The 17,645-nt window shown below is 43.1% G+C and overlaps 2 long non-coding RNA genes across 2 annotated transcripts; both read right to left on the reverse strand.

Annotated features, from left to right (window-relative positions):
- Window positions 1-8,643: 8,643 nt before the first annotated feature.
- On the reverse strand, window positions 8,644-16,768 carry LOC127464554 (uncharacterized). The gene is made up of 17 exons (XR_007901433.1): window positions 16,446-16,768; window positions 16,169-16,242; window positions 16,017-16,084; window positions 15,754-15,831; window positions 14,969-15,678; window positions 14,795-14,856; window positions 14,645-14,701; window positions 14,491-14,546; window positions 14,365-14,405; window positions 14,209-14,281; window positions 13,773-14,132; window positions 11,663-12,222; window positions 11,405-11,560; window positions 11,245-11,285; window positions 11,108-11,162; window positions 10,900-11,031; window positions 8,644-10,358 (listed from the first exon to the last, which is right to left on the reverse strand). It is a non-coding gene; the product is annotated as an uncharacterized LOC127464554 (long non-coding RNA).
- LOC127464555 (uncharacterized) lies at window positions 12,534-13,745 on the reverse strand. Its single transcript, XR_007901434.1, has 5 exons — window positions 13,213-13,745; window positions 12,955-13,110; window positions 12,795-12,835; window positions 12,658-12,712; window positions 12,534-12,581 (listed from the first exon to the last, which is right to left on the reverse strand). It is a non-coding gene; the product is annotated as an uncharacterized LOC127464555 (long non-coding RNA).
- Window positions 16,769-17,645: the final 877 nt, after the last annotated feature.

A 17,645-nucleotide genomic window follows, 5' to 3' on the forward strand; every position in this document is an offset into this window, starting at 1 on the left:
GCCTAAAAAAATTAAAATCAAGAGAAGAGCCTAAGAGAAATAAAGTCAGGAAAACAGCCTAAAAAAATTAAAATCAGGAGAAGACCCTAAGGGAAATAAAATCAGGAGAAGAGCCTAAAAAAATTAAAAACAGGAGAAGAGCCTAAAAAAATTAAAATCAGGAGAAGAGTCCAAAAAAATTAAAATCAGGAGAAGAGCCTAAAAAAAGTTAAAATCAGGAGAAGAGTCTAAGAGAAATAAAGTCAGGAAAACTGCCTAAAAAAATTGAAATCAGGACAAGAGCCTAAAAGAATTAAAAACAGGAGAAGAGCCTAAAAAAATTAAAATCAGGAGAAGAGTCTAAAAAAATTAAAATCAGGAGAAGAGTCTAAGAGAAATAAAAGCAGGAAAAGAACCTAAGAAAATTAAAATCAGGAGAAGAGCCTAAAAAAATTAAAATCAGGAGAAGACCCTAAGGGAAATAAAATCAGGAGAAGAGCCTAAGGGAAATAAAATCAGGAGAAGAGCCTAAAAAAATTAAATGCAGGAAAAGAGCCTAAAAAAATTAAAATCAGGAGAAGAGTCTAAAAAAATTAAAATCAGGAGAAGAGCCTAAGAAAATTAAAATCAGGAGAAGAGCCTAAGAGAAATAAAAGCAGGAGAAGAGCTTAAGAAAATTAAAATCAGGAGAAGGGCTTAAGAGTATTAAAATCAGGAGAAGAGCCCAAAAAAATTAAAAACAGGAGAAGAGCCTAAAAAAAATTAAAAACAGGAGAAGAGCCTAAAAAAATTAAAATCAGGAGAAGAGTCTAAAAGAATTAAAATCAGGAGAAGAGCCTAAAAAAATTAAAATCAGGAGAAGGGCTTAAGAGTATTAAAATCAGGAAAAGAGTCTAAAAAAAATTAAAATCAGGAGAAGAGTCTAAGAGAAATGAAATCAGGAAAAGAGCATAAAAAAATTAAAATCAGGAGAAGAGCCTAAAAAAATTAAAATCAAGAGAAGAGCCTAAGAGAAATAAAATCAGGAAAAGAACCTAAGAAAATTAAAATCAGGAGAAGAGCCTAAAAAAACTAAAATCAGGACAAGAGCCTAAAAAAAGTTAAAATCAAGAGAAGAGCCTAAGAGAAATAAAGTCAGGAAAACAGCCTAAAAAAAATGAAATCAGGACACGAGCCTAAAAGAATTAAAAACAGGAGAAGAGCCTAAAAAAATTAAAAACAGGAGAAGAGCCTAAAAAATTTAAAATCAGGACAAGAGTCTAAGAAAATTAAAATCAGGAGAGGAGCCTAAAAAATTAAAATCAGGAGAAGAGCCTAAGAAAACTAAAAACAGGAGAAGAGCCTAAGAGTAATTAAAATCAGGAGAAGAGCCTAAAAAAATTAAAAACAGGAGAAAACCCTAAGAGAAATAAAACCAGGAGAGGAGTCTAAAATAATTAAAATCAGGAGAGAAGCCTAAAAAAATAAAAATCAGGAGAGGAGTCTAAAAAAAGTAAAATCAGGAGAAGAGCCTAAAAAAATTAAAATCAGGAGAAGAGCCTAAGAAAATTAAAATCAGGAGAAGAGCCTAAGAGAAATAAAAGCAGGAAAAGAACCTAAGAAAATTAAAATTAAGAGAAGAGCCCAACAGAATTAAAATCAGGACAAGAGTCTAAGAAAATTAAAATCAGGAGAAGAGTCTAAGAGAAATAAAATCAGGAAAAGAGCCTAATAAAATTAAAATCAGGACAAGAGCCTAAAAAAATTAAAATCAAGAGAAGAGCCTAAGAGAAATAAAGTCAGGAAAACAGCCTAAAAAAATTAAAATCAGGAGAAGACCCTAAGGGAAATAAAATCAGGAGAAGAGCCTAAAAAAATTAAATGCAGGAAAAGAGCCTAAAAAAATTAAAATCAGGAGAAGAGTCTAAAAAAATTAAAATCAGGAGAAGAGTCTAAGAGAAATAAAAGCAGGAAAAGAACCTAAAAAATTAAAATCAGGAGAAGAGCCTAAAAAAATTAAAATCACAACACGAGCCTAAGAGAAATAAAGTCAGGAGAAGAGTCTAAAAAAATTAAAATCAGGAAAAGAGCCTAAAAAAATTAAAATCAGGAGAAGACCCTAAGGGAAATAAAATCAGGAGAAGAGCCTAAAAAAATTAAAAGTAAGAAAAGAGCGTAAAAAAATTAAAATCAGGAGAAGAGTCTAAAAAAATTAACATCAGGAGAAGAGCCTAAGAAAATTAAAATCAGGAGAAGAGCCTAAGAGAAATAAAAGCAGGAGAAGAGCCTAAGAAAATTAAAATCAGGAGAAGAGCCTAAAAGAATTAAAATCAGGACAAGAGCCTAAAAAAATTAAAATCAGGATAAGAGTTTAAAAAATTTAAAATCAGGACAAGAGCCTAAGAAAATTAAAATCAGGAGAAGGGCTTAAGAGTATTAAAATCAGGAAAAGAGTCTAAAAAAAATTAAAATCAGGAGAAGAGTCTAAGAGAAATGAAATCAGGAAAAGAGCCTAAAAAAATTAAAATCAGGAGAAGAGCCTAAAAAAATTAAAAGCAGGAGTAGAGTCTAAGAGAAATAAAATGAGGAAAAGACTCTAAGAAAATTAAAATCAGGACAAGAGCCTAAAAAAATTAAAATCAAGAGAAGAGCCTAAGAGAAATAAAGTCAGGAAAACAGCCTAAAAAAATTAAAATCAGGAGAAGACCTTAAGAAATGAAATCAGGAGACGAGCCTAAAAAAATAAAAATCAGGAGACGAGCCTAAAAAATATTAAAAACAGGAGAAGAGCCTAAGAGAGAGAAAATCACGAGAAGAGCCTAAGAGAATTAAAAACAGGAGAGGAGCCTAAGAGAATTAAAATGACGAGAAGAGCCTAAAAAAAATAAAATCAGGAGAAGAGTCTAAAAAAATTCAAAACAGGAGAAGAGCCTAAGAGAATTAAAATAAGGAGAGGAGCCTAAATAAATTAAAATCAGGAGAGGAGCCTAAAAAAAAAAATCAGGAGAAGAACCTAAGAGAATTAAAATCAGGAAAAGACCCTAAGAAAAATTAATATCAGGAGAAGAGACTAAGAGAATTAAAATCAGGAGAAGAGCCTAAGAGAAATAAAATCAGAAAAGTCTAAGAGAATGAAAAACAGGAGAAGAGACTAAGAGAAATAAAACCAGGAGAAGAACGTAAAAAAGTTAAAAGCAGGAGAGGAGTCTAAAAAATAAAATCAGGAGAAGACCCTAAGAAATAAAATCAGGAGAAGAGTCTAAGAGAATTAAAATCAGGAGATGAGCCAATAAAAATTACAAACAGGAAAAGAGCCTAAAAAAATAAAAATCCGGAGAAGAGCCTAAAAAAACTAAAAACAGGAGAAGACCCTAAGAGAAATAAATACAGGAGAGGAGACGGAAAAAATAAAAATCAGGAGAGGAGCCTAAAAAATTAAAATCAGGAGAAGAGACTAAGAGAATTAAAATCAGGAGAGGAGCCTAAGAGAATTAAAATCAGGAGAGAAGCCTAAAAAAATTAAAATCAGGAGAAGAGCCTAAGAGAAATAAAATGAGGAGAGGAGCCTAAAAAAATTAAAAACAGGAGAAGAGCCTATGAGAAATAAAAGCAGGAGAACAGCCTAAGAGAATTAAAAAAAGGAGAAGAGCCTAAGAGACTTGAAATCAGGAGAGGAGTCTAAAAAAATTAAAATCAGGAGAGGAACCTAAAAAAATTAAAATCAGGAGAGGAACCTAAAAAAATTAAAATCAGGAGAAGACCCTAAAAAAACTCAAATCAGGAGAAGAGCCTAAGAGAATTAAAATACGGACAGGAGCCTAAAAAAAATAAAATCAGGAGAAGAGTCTAAGAGAAATTAAAATAAGGAGAGAAGTCTAAAAAAATTAAAATCAGGAGGGGAGCCTAAAAGAATTAAAATCAGGAGAAGAGCCTAAAAAAATTAAAAACAGGAGAAGAGCCTAAGAGAAATAAAATCAGAAGAGCCTAAGAGAATGAAAAACAGGAGAAGAGCGTAAGAGAAATAAAACTAGGAGAAGAACGTAAAAAAGTTAAAAGCAGGAGAGGAGTCTAAAAAATAAAATCAGGAGAAGACCCTAAGAAATAAAATCAGGAGAAGAGCCTAAGAGAATTAAAATCAGGAGAAGAGCCTAAAAAAATTAAAATCAGAAGAGCCTAAGAGAAAGAAAAATAGGAGAAGAGTCTAAGAGAAATAAAACCAGGACAAGAACCTAAAAAAGTTAAAATCAGGAGAAGAACCTAAAAGAAATTAAAATCAGAAGAAGACCCTAAAAAAATTAAAAACAGGAAAAGAGCCTCAGAGAAATAAAATCAGGAGAAGAGCCTAAGAGAATTAAAATCAGGAGAAGGGTCTAAGAGAATTAAAAACTGGAGAAGAGCCTAAGAGAATTGAAATCAGGAGAGGATCCTAAAAAAATTAAAATCAGGAGAAGACCCTAAGAAATAAAATCAGGAGAAGAGCCTAAAAAAATTAAAAACAGGAGAAGAGTTAAAAAAAATTAAAATCATGAAAAGAGCCTAAGAAAATTAAAACCAGGAGAGGAGTCTAAAAAAATTAAAAACAGGAGAAGAGCATAAGAGTAATAAAACCAGGAGAGGAGCCTAAAAAAATTAAAAACAAGAGAAGAGCCTATGAGAAATAAAATCAGGAGAAGGGCCTAAGAGAATTAAAAACTGGAGAAGAGCCTAAAAAAATTAAAAAGAGGAGAAGAGTCTATGGGAATTAAAATAAGGAGAGGAGTCTAAAAAAAAATAAAATCAGGAGAAGAGTCTAAGAGATTTAAAATAAGGAGAGGAGCCTAGAAAAATTAAAATGAGGAGAGGAGCCTAAAAAATTAAAATCAGGAGAAGAGTCTAAGAGAATTAAAATAAGGAGAGGAGCCTAAAAAAATTAAAAACAGGAGAAGAGCCTATGAGAAATAAAATCAGGAGAAGAGCCTAAGAGAATTAAAATCAGGAGAAGAGCCTAAAAAATTAAAATCAGAAGAGTCTAAGAGAATGAAAAACAGGAAAAGAGTCTAAGAGAAATAAAACCAGGAGAGGAGTCTAAAAAAATTAAAATGAGGAGAAGAACCTAAGAGAAATTAAAATCAGGAGAGGAGCCTAAAAAAACTAAAATCAGGAGAAGAGACTACAAAAAATGAAAATCAGGAGAAGAACTGAGGAACAATTAAAATCAGAAGAGCCTAAAAAAATTAAAATCAGGAGAGGAGCCTAAGAGAATTAAAAACAGGAGAAGAGCCTATGAGAAAAAAAACCAGGAGAAGAGTTTAAAAAAATTTTAAAAAGGAGAGGAGCCTAAAAAAATTAAAATCAGGAGAAGACCCTAAGAGAATTAAAATCAGGAGAAGACCCTAAGAGAATTAAAATCAGGAGAAGACCCTAAGAGAATTAAAATCAGGAGAAAACCCTAAGAAAAATTGAAATCAGGAGAAGAGCCTAAAAAAACTAAAATCAGGAGAAGAGACTACAAAAAATGAAAATCAGGAGAAGAACTGAGGAACAATTAAAATCAGAAGAGCCTAAAAAAATTAAAATCAGGAGAGGAGCCTAAGAAAATTAAAAACAGGAGAAGAGCCTAAGAGAAATAAAACTAGGAGACGAGCCCAAAAAAATTAAAATCAGGAGAGGAGGATAAAAAATTAAAATCAGGAGAAGAGCCTAAGAAATAAAATCAGGAGAAGAGCCTAAGAGAATTAAAATCAGGAGAAGAGCCTAAGAGTAATAAAATCAGGAGAGGAGCCTAAAAAAATTAAAATCAGGAGAAGAGCCTAAGAGAATTAAAAACAGGAGAAGAGTCTAAGAGAAATAAAATCAGGAGAGGAGCCTAAAAAAAATTCAAATCAGGAGAAGAGCCTAAGAAATAAAATCAGGAGAAGACCCTAAGAAAAATGAAAATCAGGAGAAGAACGAGGAACAATTAAAATCAGGAGAAGAGCCCAAAAAAATTAAAATCAGGAGAAGAACGAGGAACAATTAAAATCAGGATAAGAGCCCAAAAAAATTAAAATCAGGAGAAGAGCCTAAGAAAATTAAAATCAGCAGAAGAGCCTAAGAGAATTAAAATCAGGAGAAGAGCCTAAAAAAATTAAAAACAGAAGAGGAGGCTAAAAAATAAAATCAGGAGAAGGCCCTAGGAAATAAAATCAGGAGAAGAGCCTAAGAGAATTGAAATCAGGAGAAGAGTCTAGGAGAATTAAAATCAGGAGAAGAGCCTAAAAAAAATTAAAAACAGGACAAGAGCCTAAAAAAAAAGAAAAACAGGACAAGAGTCTAAAAAAAAAGAAAAACAGGACAAGAGCCTAAAAAAAAAGAAAAACAGGAGAAGAGCCTAAGAGTAATTAAGATCAGGAGAGGAGCCTAAAAAATTAAAAGCAGGAGAAGAGCCTAAGAGAATTAAAATCAGGAGAGGAGCTTAAAAAAATTAAAATCAGGAGAGGAGCCTAAGAGAATTAAAATCAGGAGAGGGGCCTAAAAAAAATTAAGTCAGGAGAGGAGCCTAAGAAAATTAAAATCAGGAGAGAAGTCTAAAAAAATTAAAAACAGGAGAAGAGCCTAAAAAAGTTAAAATCAGGAGAAGAGCCTAAAAAAATTAAAATCAGGAGAAGAGCCTAAGAGAATTAAAAACAGGAGAAGAGTCTAAGAGAAATAAAATCAGGAGAGGAGCCTAAAAAAAATTCAAATCAGGAGAAGAGCCTAAGAAATAAAATCAGGAGAAGACCCTAAGAAAAATGAAAATCAGGAGAAGAACGAGGAACAATTAAAATCAGGAGAAGAGCCCAAAAAAATTAAAATCAGGAGAAGAACGAGGAACAATTAAAATCAGGATAAGAGCCCAAAAAAATTAAAATCAGGAGAAGAGCCTAAGAAAATTAAAATCAGCAGAAGAGCCTAAGAGAATTAAAATCAGGAGAAGAGCCTAAAAAAATTAAAAACAGAAGAGGAGGCTAAAAAATAAAATCAGGAGAAGGCCCTAGGAAATAAAATCAGGAGAAGAGCCTAAGAGAATTGAAATCAGGAGAAGAGTCTAGGAGAATTAAAATCAGGAGAAGAGCCTAAAAAAAATTAAAAACAGGACAAGAGCCTAAAAAAAAAGAAAAACAGGACAAGAGTCTAAAAAAAAAGAAAAACAGGACAAGAGCCTAAAAAAAAAGAAAAACAGGAGAAGAGCCTAAGAGTAATTAAGATCAGGAGAGGAGCCTAAAAAATTAAAAGCAGGAGAAGAGCCTAAGAGAATTAAAATCAGGAGAGGAGCTTAAAAAAATTAAAATCAGGAGAGGAGCCTAAGAGAATTAAAATCAGGAGAGGGGCCTAAAAAAAATTAAGTCAGGAGAGGAGCCTAAGAAAATTAAAATCAGGAGAGAAGTCTAAAAAAATTAAAAACAGGAGAAGAGCCTAAAAAAACTAAAAACAGGAGAAGAGCCTAAGAGTAATTAAGATCAGGAGAGGAGCCTAAAAATTTAAAATCAGGAGAAGAGCATAAGAAATATAATCAGGAGAGGAGCCTGAGAAGAGAGCGAGAGAATTAAAAGCAGGGGACGAGAGTGAGAGAATTAAAAGCAGGGGACGAGAGTGAGAGAAGTAAAAGCAGGGGACGAGAGTGAGAGAAGTAAAAGCAGGGGACGAGAGTGAGAGAAGTAAAAGCAGAAGAGACTAAGAGAATGAAAAGCAGGATAAATGACTAAGAGAATGAAAAGCAGGAGAAGTGACTAAGAGAATGAAAAGCTGAAGAAGAGACTAAGAGAATCAAAAGCAGAATAAGAGAAGCAAGAGAAAAAAAAGCAGGAGAGCAAGAGAATTAAAAGGAGGAGAAGAGAGCAAGAGAATTAAAAGGAGGAGAAGAGAGCAAGAGAATTAAAAGGAGGAGAAGAGAGCAAGAGAATTAAAAGGAGGAGAAGAGAGCAAGAGAATTAAAAGCAAGACAAGTGACTAAGAGAAGAGATTAAGAGAAGTGACTAAGAGAAATGAAGGCAAGAGAAGAGAGATGAAGATGAGCAAGGGAAAGAAGGGAAGAGAAAAACAGAAAAGACTACATGACAGAAAATAAAGACAGGAGCCAAAGAGGAGGAAAACCCCCTAAGAGGGGAAAAGTCCCCAAACCTTTATTGCAACTTTATTGAATGACTTGTTGTGACCTTGTGAAATACACAAGGCTAGTACAGAAGTTACAACACAGGTTAGTATCCAAGTTACAGCACAGGACAGCATACACGTTACAATACAGCTTACAACACAGGTTAGTATCCAAGGTACAACACAGGGCAGCATACAAGTTACAATACAGTTTACAACACAGGTTAGTATCCAAGTTACAGCACTCCCTCAGGAACGTGGTTCCTGGGAAGGCTCAAAAATCAAAAAATCATCCTGCCTGGCAAAACCCGGGTCCCGGGATGGCCTGCACCCAAACTTTGGCGATGAACATCGCCTCGCAGACCGGCCGGGACCTAGGAAAAAAAAACCCAGCCGGGGGGGAAAAAAAAAAAAAAAAAAGTCCCCCAGTTGGGGTTTTTTTATTCTAAAGCTAAAATGGTGTAAAAAATCCTGAAAGAGAAACAGCACAAACAGCGGGTTAGAATACTACATTACAGGGACCCAGCCCCTCCATCCCCACACCTCCACCCCTCCCTTAAGCCGCAAGCCAGCCCTGAATATCGGTGTACACTGAAAATGCTGCCTCGGGAACGGGGTTCCCGGGAAGCCTCAAAAAAGAAAATATCATCCTGCCTGACAAAACCCAGGTCCCGAGTTGGCCTGTGCCCAAACATTGGCGATGAACATCGCCTCGCAGACCAACTGGGACCTAGGAAAAAAAACCTGAGCCGGGAGGAAAAAAAAAAATCCCCCAGCTTGGGCTTTTTTATTCTAAAGTTAAAATGGTGGAAAAAATCCTGAAAGAGAAACAAACACAAGGTTAGAGTACTACATTACACGCACCCAACCCCTCCATCACCACACCCTCACCCCTCCCTTGAGCCGCAAGCCAACCCTGAATATCGGTGCACACTCAAAATGCTGCCTTGGGAACATGCTGGTTCCTGGGAAGCCTCAAAAATGAAAAAATTGGCCTGCCTGAAACCAGGTCCCGGGTCGGCCTGTGCCCAAACCTTGGTGATGAACATCGCCTCGCAGACCGGCTGGGACCTGGGAAAAAAACCCCAGCCAGGGGAAAAAAAAAAAAAAAAATCCCCCGGTTGGGGTTTTTTTATTCTAAAGCTAAAATTATCTAACAACAACCTGAAAGAGAAACAACACAAACACAAGGTTAGAATACTACATTACACACACCCAACCCCTCCACCACTCCCTTAAGCCGCAAGCCAGCCCTGAATATCGGCGTACGCTCAAAATGCTGCCTTGGGAACGGGGTTCCCGGGAAGCCTCAAAAATCAAAAAATCATCCTGCCTGACAAAACCCAGGTCCCGGGTCGGCCTGTGCCCAAACATTGGCGATGAACATCGCCTCGCAGACTGGCTGGGACCTAGGAAAAAAAACCCCAGCAGGGGGGGAAAAAAAAAAAAAAACGGTTGGGGTTTTTTTATTCTAAAGCTAAAATGGTGGAAAAAATCCTGAAAGAGAAACAAACATAAGGTTAGAATACTACATTACACACACCCATCCCCTGCATTGCCACACCTCCACCATACCCCAAAGCCGCAAGCCAACCCTGAATATTGGCGTACACTCAAAACGCTCCCTTGGGAACGTGGTTCCCGTGGAGCCTCAAAAAAAAACTCCAAAAAGAAACAAATTGCCAAGCCTGACAAAACACGCATGCCGCTCATGCCCGAGCACACCCCTCACAGCATTACAAGGCAGTATCAATGGCAGAATATCAAAAGCAAAACAAAGTAAGGTACAAAGCTATACAATTCTTAACTGATGCACAGCAATACAACACTATGACATTCACATACAGAGCAATACAATTGCAAATATAGAAGTATACCAGACAGAACATTACATGGCAATACAAGTGACACGACATAAAAAGTGCTACAAACAAAGGCGCAACGATACACAATTCCTGACACACGGAACGCGACGCCGTGACGTTCAGATACGGACCGATACAACTCCAACTATACAAGTGTATGATACAGAGTGGTACAAGGCAATACAAATGACAACATAAACGGCGGCTGGACTTTTCCTATTCTAGTTGTAAAGTACAATAACTACGCCTAAGAAGCAACCTGCAACACTAAACAAACATATATGATGCTACACGATGCAGTCCAGAAGTCATTGGGCAGGGACTCCCCGTGGCTCTCAGAAGTTTCCATCGATGATCGCTCGGACGATCTCTCCCCGGTCACCGGAAGTTCCGGGAAAACCGATGCCGTCTTTCACCCCAGGAACCTAAGTCTCCTTTGGGTGGCTGTAAGACAAAAGGGAAGGGACTCTGAAGTGTGCCTTCTGTGACCTTGGATTTACCCCCAAACTGAGCCTATACATTTTATAAGCCCAAAGACCCCTGACAAATGCCCATACCATAGACACTGTTTGCTACTCTACCTAGCTGTGACTCTATACACCCAAGCAGGGCATCGCAAGACAATCCTGCTCACAGACTGTACAGCCGTAGGCTCAACTGCCTAAGGGAACTGACATGTTGATGTGAGACTGAGTAATATTCTATCTACTCACTGATCCACGTAGCAGGGCAGAGCAGTTCCAGGCTGACCCCAAGTGAGACACCCCATACCTGTGATGACACACACCATGTGACACAATTAAGAGACGAAGGACACAAACATGGAAGAGACAAAGGACGTGACACAGACCGGAACTGCTCTGCCCTGCACACGGGAATCCAATGATACAAAGTAAGCCCTTCCTTTGAGGTCTCTAAATAACCTGCTACAGGACACCCATTGCACCATACTAATTGCAAAAATCCCTCCGGGCAATGCACATACTTGCCCCTCTCTGGGTCTTTGCCCTGCACTTATCTTTCCGAGACCCGGGGCTGCGAATCCATCTTCAATGCACGGGAGGGGCACCTGGGCTGGCTCAGAGGTTCCTGTTGTCATGAGAGTACTCGAAGTCAACTGTGAAAAAGAAAACCATACACAATATCTGAGTAGTGTGGCACCGCGCTGGAACCCCAGTGATCCCCCTACTCACCATCACAGAGGCCCTGACCGGAGTCCAACACTGTGGCTGTCACCTTCCGGGATACCTGAGTGAGTGAGACACAAAATTCGAAGGCATCTCTAAAGCTGCAGTGGATCCCCGCTCCTCCTGCTGCCTCCCCAACTCACCTAGAAAGCTCCTCTCTCTTCAGCTGCTCCCAAGATCGCCCCTGCAAACGAAATGGGTAAATGCTCAAACACTGAGCTCTCAAACATTAGGGATGGCTCACAAGGAAAGCCAAAAACCTCTAAACCCCATCAGACTGCACACCGAAGCGTTGCTACACACTGTGAAGTGGACAGATGGCCGCTGCAAGACAACCCAGACATGGAGGCTTGTGTTGATGTACTGCCTCATACTGGCTATCTCGGGCTCCTTTAGCTTGACCTCTGATTGGATGGACCTTCGGCACCTTCAGCAGACGGGCAAAGGGTTGTGCATCGCCTAGAAAAAAAATTAAACACTTACAACATATATGCAGAGATTGACCACATAGATGACATCCTAAAACTAACTCCAAATTCGGTTGGGGAGTAAAATTCTCACCTCGCTCGTCTTCCTGCTGAGCCGCTACACCTCGAGACCGATTGGGCCCCATCTGGAATATAAAGAACAAAAAGGCACAAGATAAAGGACTCCTATGGCTCAAACTGACATCCTTCATCCAACACCTAATACAACCTTCTTCCCAGGCTGCTTCACCTTTTTTCAGTCTGGGGTACACTGTGTCCACTTATCTGAAAAAAAACAACAAAAAACAAAGGGTTAGTCAGGTCACCCACATGGTCTCTGAGACCTTAACCACTTCAAAGAACTCATTTCCACTAAGCGAGTGAGAACTCTGACCACAGCATACAAGAATACAAATGACAACCCAGCTTCAAGGCCCTGCTGTCCAAGTACCATCAGCTCCACAACACTCAGCTATAATGATTGCACATGAGTTGTGGACACCTGCTCCATCCGGCAGGACCGTACAGCCATCGGTTCGACTGTCTGAGGGAACTGACATGTTGATGTGAGACTGAGTAATATTCTATCTACCCACTGATCCACGTAGCAGGGCAGAGCAGTTCCAGGCTGACCCCAAGTGAGACACCCCATACCTGTGATGACACACACCATGTGACACAATTAAGAGACGAAGGACACAAACATGGAAGAGACAAAGGACGTGACACAGACCGGAACTGCTCTGCCCTGCACACGGGAATCCAATGATACAAAGTAAGCCCTTCCTTTGAGGTCTCTAAATAACCTGCTACAGGACACCCATTGCACCATACTAATTGCAAAAATCCCTCCGGGCAATGCACGTACTTGCCCCGACTCCCAACCCCTCTCTGGGTCTTTGCCCTGCACTTATCTTTCCGAGACCCGGGGCTGCGAATCCATCTTCAATGCACGGGAGGGGCACCTGGGCTGGCTCAGAGGTTCCTGTTGTCATGAGAGTACTCGAAGTCAACTGTGAAAAAGAAAACCATACACAATGTCTGAGTAGTGTGGCACCGCGCTGGAACCCCAGTGATCCCTCTACTCACCATCACAGAGGCCCTGACCGGAGTCCAACACTGTGGCTGTCACCTTCCGGGATACCTGAGTGAGTGAGACACAAAATTCGAAGGCATCTCTAAAGCTGCAGTGGATCCCCGCTCCTCCTGCTGCCTCCCCAACTCACCTAGAAAGCTCCTCTCTCTTCAGCTGCTCCCAAGATCGCCCCTGCAAATGAAATGGGTAAATGCTCAAACACTGAGCTCTCAAACATTAGGGATGGCTCACAAGGAAAGCCAAAAACCTCTAAACCCCATCAGACTGCACGTCGAAGCATTGCTACACACTGTGAAGTGGACAGATGGCCGCTGCAAGACAACCCAGACATGGAGGCTTGTGCTGATGTACTGCCTCATACTGGCTATCTCGGGCTCCTTTAGCTTGACCTCTGATTGGATGGACCTTCGGCACCTTCAGCAGACGGGCAAAGGGTTGTGCATCGCCTAGAAAAAAAATTAAACACTTACAACATATATGCAGAGATTGACCACATAGATGACATCCTAAAACTAACTCCAAATTCGGTTGGGGAGTAAAATTCTCACCTCGCTCGTCTTCCTGCTGAGCCGCTACACCTCGAGACCGATTGGGCCCCATCTGGAATATAAAGAACAAAAAGGCACAAGATAAAGGACTCCTATGGCTCAAACTGACATCCTTCATCCAACACCTAATACAACCTTCTTCCCAGGCTGCTTCACCTTTTTTCAGTCTGGGGTACACTGTGTCCACTTATCTGAAAAAAAACAACAAAAAACAAAGGGTTAGTCAGGTCACCCACATGGTCTCTGAGACCTTAACCACTTCAAAGAACTCATTTCCACTGAGCGAGTGAGAACTCTGACCGCAGCATACAAGAATACAAATGACAACCCAGCTTCAAGGCCCTGCTGTCCAAGTACCATCAGCTCCACAACACTCAGCTATAATGATTGCACATGAGTTGTGGACACCTGCTCCATCCGGCAGGACCGTACAGCCATCGGTTCGACTGTCTGAGGGAACTGACATGTTGATGTGAGACTGAGCAATATTCTATCTACCCACTGATCCACGTAGCAGGGCAGAGCAGTTCCAGGCTGACCGCAAGTGAGACACCCCATACCTGTGATGACACACACCATGTGACACAATTAAGAGACGAAGGACACAAAACATGGAGGAGACAAAGGACGTGACAGAGACCGGAACTGCTCTGCCCTGCACACGGGAATCCAATGATACAAAGTAAGCCCTTCCTTTGAGGTCTCTAAATAACCTGCTACAGGACACCCATTGCACCATACTAATTGCAAAAATCCCTCCAGGCGATGCACATACTTGCCCCGACTCCCAACCCCTCTCTGGGTCTTTGCCCTGCACTTATCTTTCCGAGAGCCGGGGATGTGAATCCATCTTTGATGCAGAGGAGGGGCACCTGGGTTGGCTCAGAGGTTCCTGTCATCCTGAGAGTACTCGGAGTCAACTGCAAGAAAGAAAACCATACACCATATCTGAGTAGTGTGGCACATGGCCCCAGCCCCGACGATCCCTCTACTCACTGGCACCGAGGCAGGTCCTCATGTCACTGGCTCTGACCAGACTTGGACAATGTGCTGTCATCTTCTGGGATACCTGAGAGAGAGAGAGAAACAATTAGAGGGCATTTCTAAAGCTGCAGTGGATCCCTGCTCCTCCTGCCTCCCTCCCCGACTCACCTCCAATGCTCATCTGCTCCCAAAGGTTACCCGGATGGCACCTGCAATCAGAAAAGCTCAGTGCTTCATTGCTGATCCTTTTAATACTCAGAGATTACCTACAAGGACAGCTCCAGGGGACCAAACCGTGTCCATCTCCTCATTGTGAGTTGGCTTCGGCCCTGTCAGGCTGTCTACATCTCCTGCAAAAAAACCCCAGAGGCAAATGTAAGTACTGAGATACTGCCCAAGAGTTTGCTGCCCCCATGGCAGTTTCTGTCTGACACCCCTTGACCGTGACCTCTTACAGGCAGGGTCCCCATCACGTTGGACTGTACATCAGAAGTCGGTGCACTGCCTGGAAAACAAAAAAACAAGTATGTACACAGATTCACCACAAGCACACCGCCTGCAAAAAAGCATCTAATTTTGTCCTGCAGTCCCTGCTCACCTTCCTCACCAGGCTCACCTTCCCTCTAGCGCCTATCGTCTGCTGGGCCGGTGGCTCTGCATCTTGAAAAAAAAAAACAAAAAAACCAAAACTAAACCACCAAACCATCCAAATGATCAAGTAAACCTAGGACCAAAACTCATGTCTTGGCTCTGACCTCACATGAGAACCCACCTTCTGACTGTGCTCCTCCAGCCTCTTCTGTTTATCTCTGCTTTACATCCAGTCCCTCTGACGCTGCATAGAAATGAGTTACCAAAGTCAGCCATATAGATGGAGGGACCTTAACTGCTGTGCAATTCTAATTTCTCCTTAGACAAGCCATCTGGGGTCCAAAGACAGCCTGCACAAACAAACACTGCCCTAACTTTAAGGTCCTGCCCTCAGTGGCTAAGCCTATCCACAGGTTAACTGGAAAGTCTCTTTTCTACTCCACCTACCCCCAAGTCTGCACTGCAGGGCAGAGCAGTTCCAGGCCCAACACAAACTCCAAGGACACATTTCCCGACAAGTGCTCTGGTGCAATGAGGAGAGAGAACTCTGAGAAAGGACACCGTGATTGTGAATTTTAAGACACAAAACACAGACTGGACAAAGGACACGACACAGACCTGAACGGCTCTGCCCTGCACATTCTACTCCAGTGATGAAAAGTAAACTGCTCCTCCTATGTGTGCCAAGGGCCTCTTAGGGCAGACCCTTTCCCCTGTGCTCATTTGAAAATCCCTCCCTCCTAACCATAAAACTGGACCCAGCTCTCATCCCCTCTCCAGGTGCTAGTCCTCCACTTATCTTTCCCACAGCTGGGGATGTGAATCCATCTTCCATGTAAAGGAAGGACACCTGGCTGGCTCAGAGGGTCCTGTGATCCCTGACTCGGTCGGCTACGAGAAAGAAAACTGGAATTGAGACAAGAGTTCAGCAGCACGTGGGAGATAACCCTGCAACTGGCTACTCACCATCCCCTGAGCTGAGAGGTTCTCAGGCCACTGGCTCCGACCCCAGTCGGAGGCTGCTGCCGTCACCGTGTGCCGTACCTAGGGGAGTGAGAAAAAAAGTTATGTGGTGTGTTTGAAAGTAAGGGAGACCCCAGCACCTCCTCACTACCTCCCCGACTCAACCTCAATGCTCCTCCTTTGCCAAACACAGGTTGGATGGCACCTGCAACTGGAAAAGGTCCAGCCTTAATTGATGACCCTCATAGTACTAGGAGATTACTCACAAGGACAGCTGAAGACCATCAAACCTAACTGGCAGGTGGCTGTGGCCCTCTGAGGCTGCACACATTCTCTGCAAAGTAAAAAAGCCAAAGGCAAATGTACACACTGAGATACTGCCTGAAAGGATGGCTTTCCTGGGGTAGCTCCTACCTACCTCTCCTCCACAGTGACCTCTTACCGGCAGGGGCCCTGAAGCACTGGACTGTCTGTTAGAAGGTGGCAGAACCCCTGGAAAACACAACAAACAAAGCATGTGCACAGATTCACCACAACACCTGTAAAAGACCATTTACTTCTGTCCAAAACCTCCACCAAACCTGCTCAGGGTCCCTCCCAGCTTCTGCCTGTCCTTGCATTTAAAGGCATGGGCACATTCTATCTTCCAACAGCAAACCCCAGCTCCTCACTGAGAGTATAAGCCCTGCTCTTACCTGGACAGACTCCCGGGCTCGGCACAGCTGTGGGTCATGGAGCAGCTTCCCAAGGCCGTTCTCTCTCCCAGCAGGAAGCACAACTCGCCTCCACACCAGGGGAAACCACGAGCGAGGCTGCAAATGGACACAGAACGAGCAAAAAGCATTAACGCAGCACAAAAAAACCAAGTTAAAGCAGTCTTTGCCTCATAACCCTGCACGGGGAAAGGGTTTGGAATTTCAAAGCAAAACCTGAGACACCCAGAGAGCACAGGCCCCACAGCCATGCCACGGCTCTCCCCGGGGTTACCCGGCAGGTAACGGGCTTACCCGGCCCCCGCTGCCCAGTACAACGCGCACCTAAACGCCCCCCAGTTCCCCCGGTCCATAAACCCAGCGGATAAGGCGCTCTCACCTCCGCAGCCCGGGCAGCAGCTCGGCCGCACCCTCAGCCCTCACACACAAGCGGCCACACCTGCCCCGCCGACCCTTCTATACCGCGGGCCGGCAGCGCTGCCCAATCAGCACTCGAGCGCCTCCGCCCAATCCCAGCCCGCCTGGCCCAGCGGCCCCCCCCCGCCCGCTCAGCCCGACCCCGCCCCTCCGCGCGGCCCCGCCCCCCATTCCCTCAGCGCGCCTCCCGCCGCAGCCCCGGCAGGCGCTGCTGGGGCCGGGGAAGGGCGGGTGGGAGCTCCGCGGTCACGGCCCGTCTGGGAGCTCTCCCGGGACAAGGGGACCGAGGCGGGCAGCGGGGACGGCGGGGTTCTTGGGGGCGGGCAGGGCGGGGCCGGGCGGCGGGGCCGGCGCGAGCCGGGGGGCGGGCCTGGGCGAGTCTAGGGGCGGGGCCGGCGCGATCCCGCGGCGCTTCGCTCTGGGCTCTGGGGTTGTTCCGGGCTGGCTTTGGGGGACTGCGCACACGCTGCCCTGGTCACAGCCCCGCCCCAGCTCGCTGCACTCCCCGCACCCCTTGCTCAGCTCCGCGGGGATTTGTGCCTCCTCTGAAGGTGGCAAATGTCTGCAAAGCCAGTCGGGAAGCCAGAGAGCTGCAGCCCCCGGGCCCCGCCGCGGCTTCCCCGCCCTCACCCGGCACCTCCCGCACGTCCCGCCCCGCAGCGCCGCTCCCGCTGCCGCCCTCGAACACAAGGAACGAACCCCCGTGCCCCCAGCACAGGCCGGTCCCTCCCCGGCAGCCTCGGCAGCGCCGGGAGCGGCCGCAGC

This window comes from Manacus candei, unplaced genomic scaffold (assembly GCF_025592945.1).
Source record: "Manacus candei isolate 608988 ecotype Guabito, Panama unplaced genomic scaffold, ASM2559294v1 h1tg000233l, whole genome shotgun sequence".
Lineage (NCBI taxonomy): Eukaryota > Metazoa > Chordata > Aves > Passeriformes > Pipridae > Manacus > Manacus candei.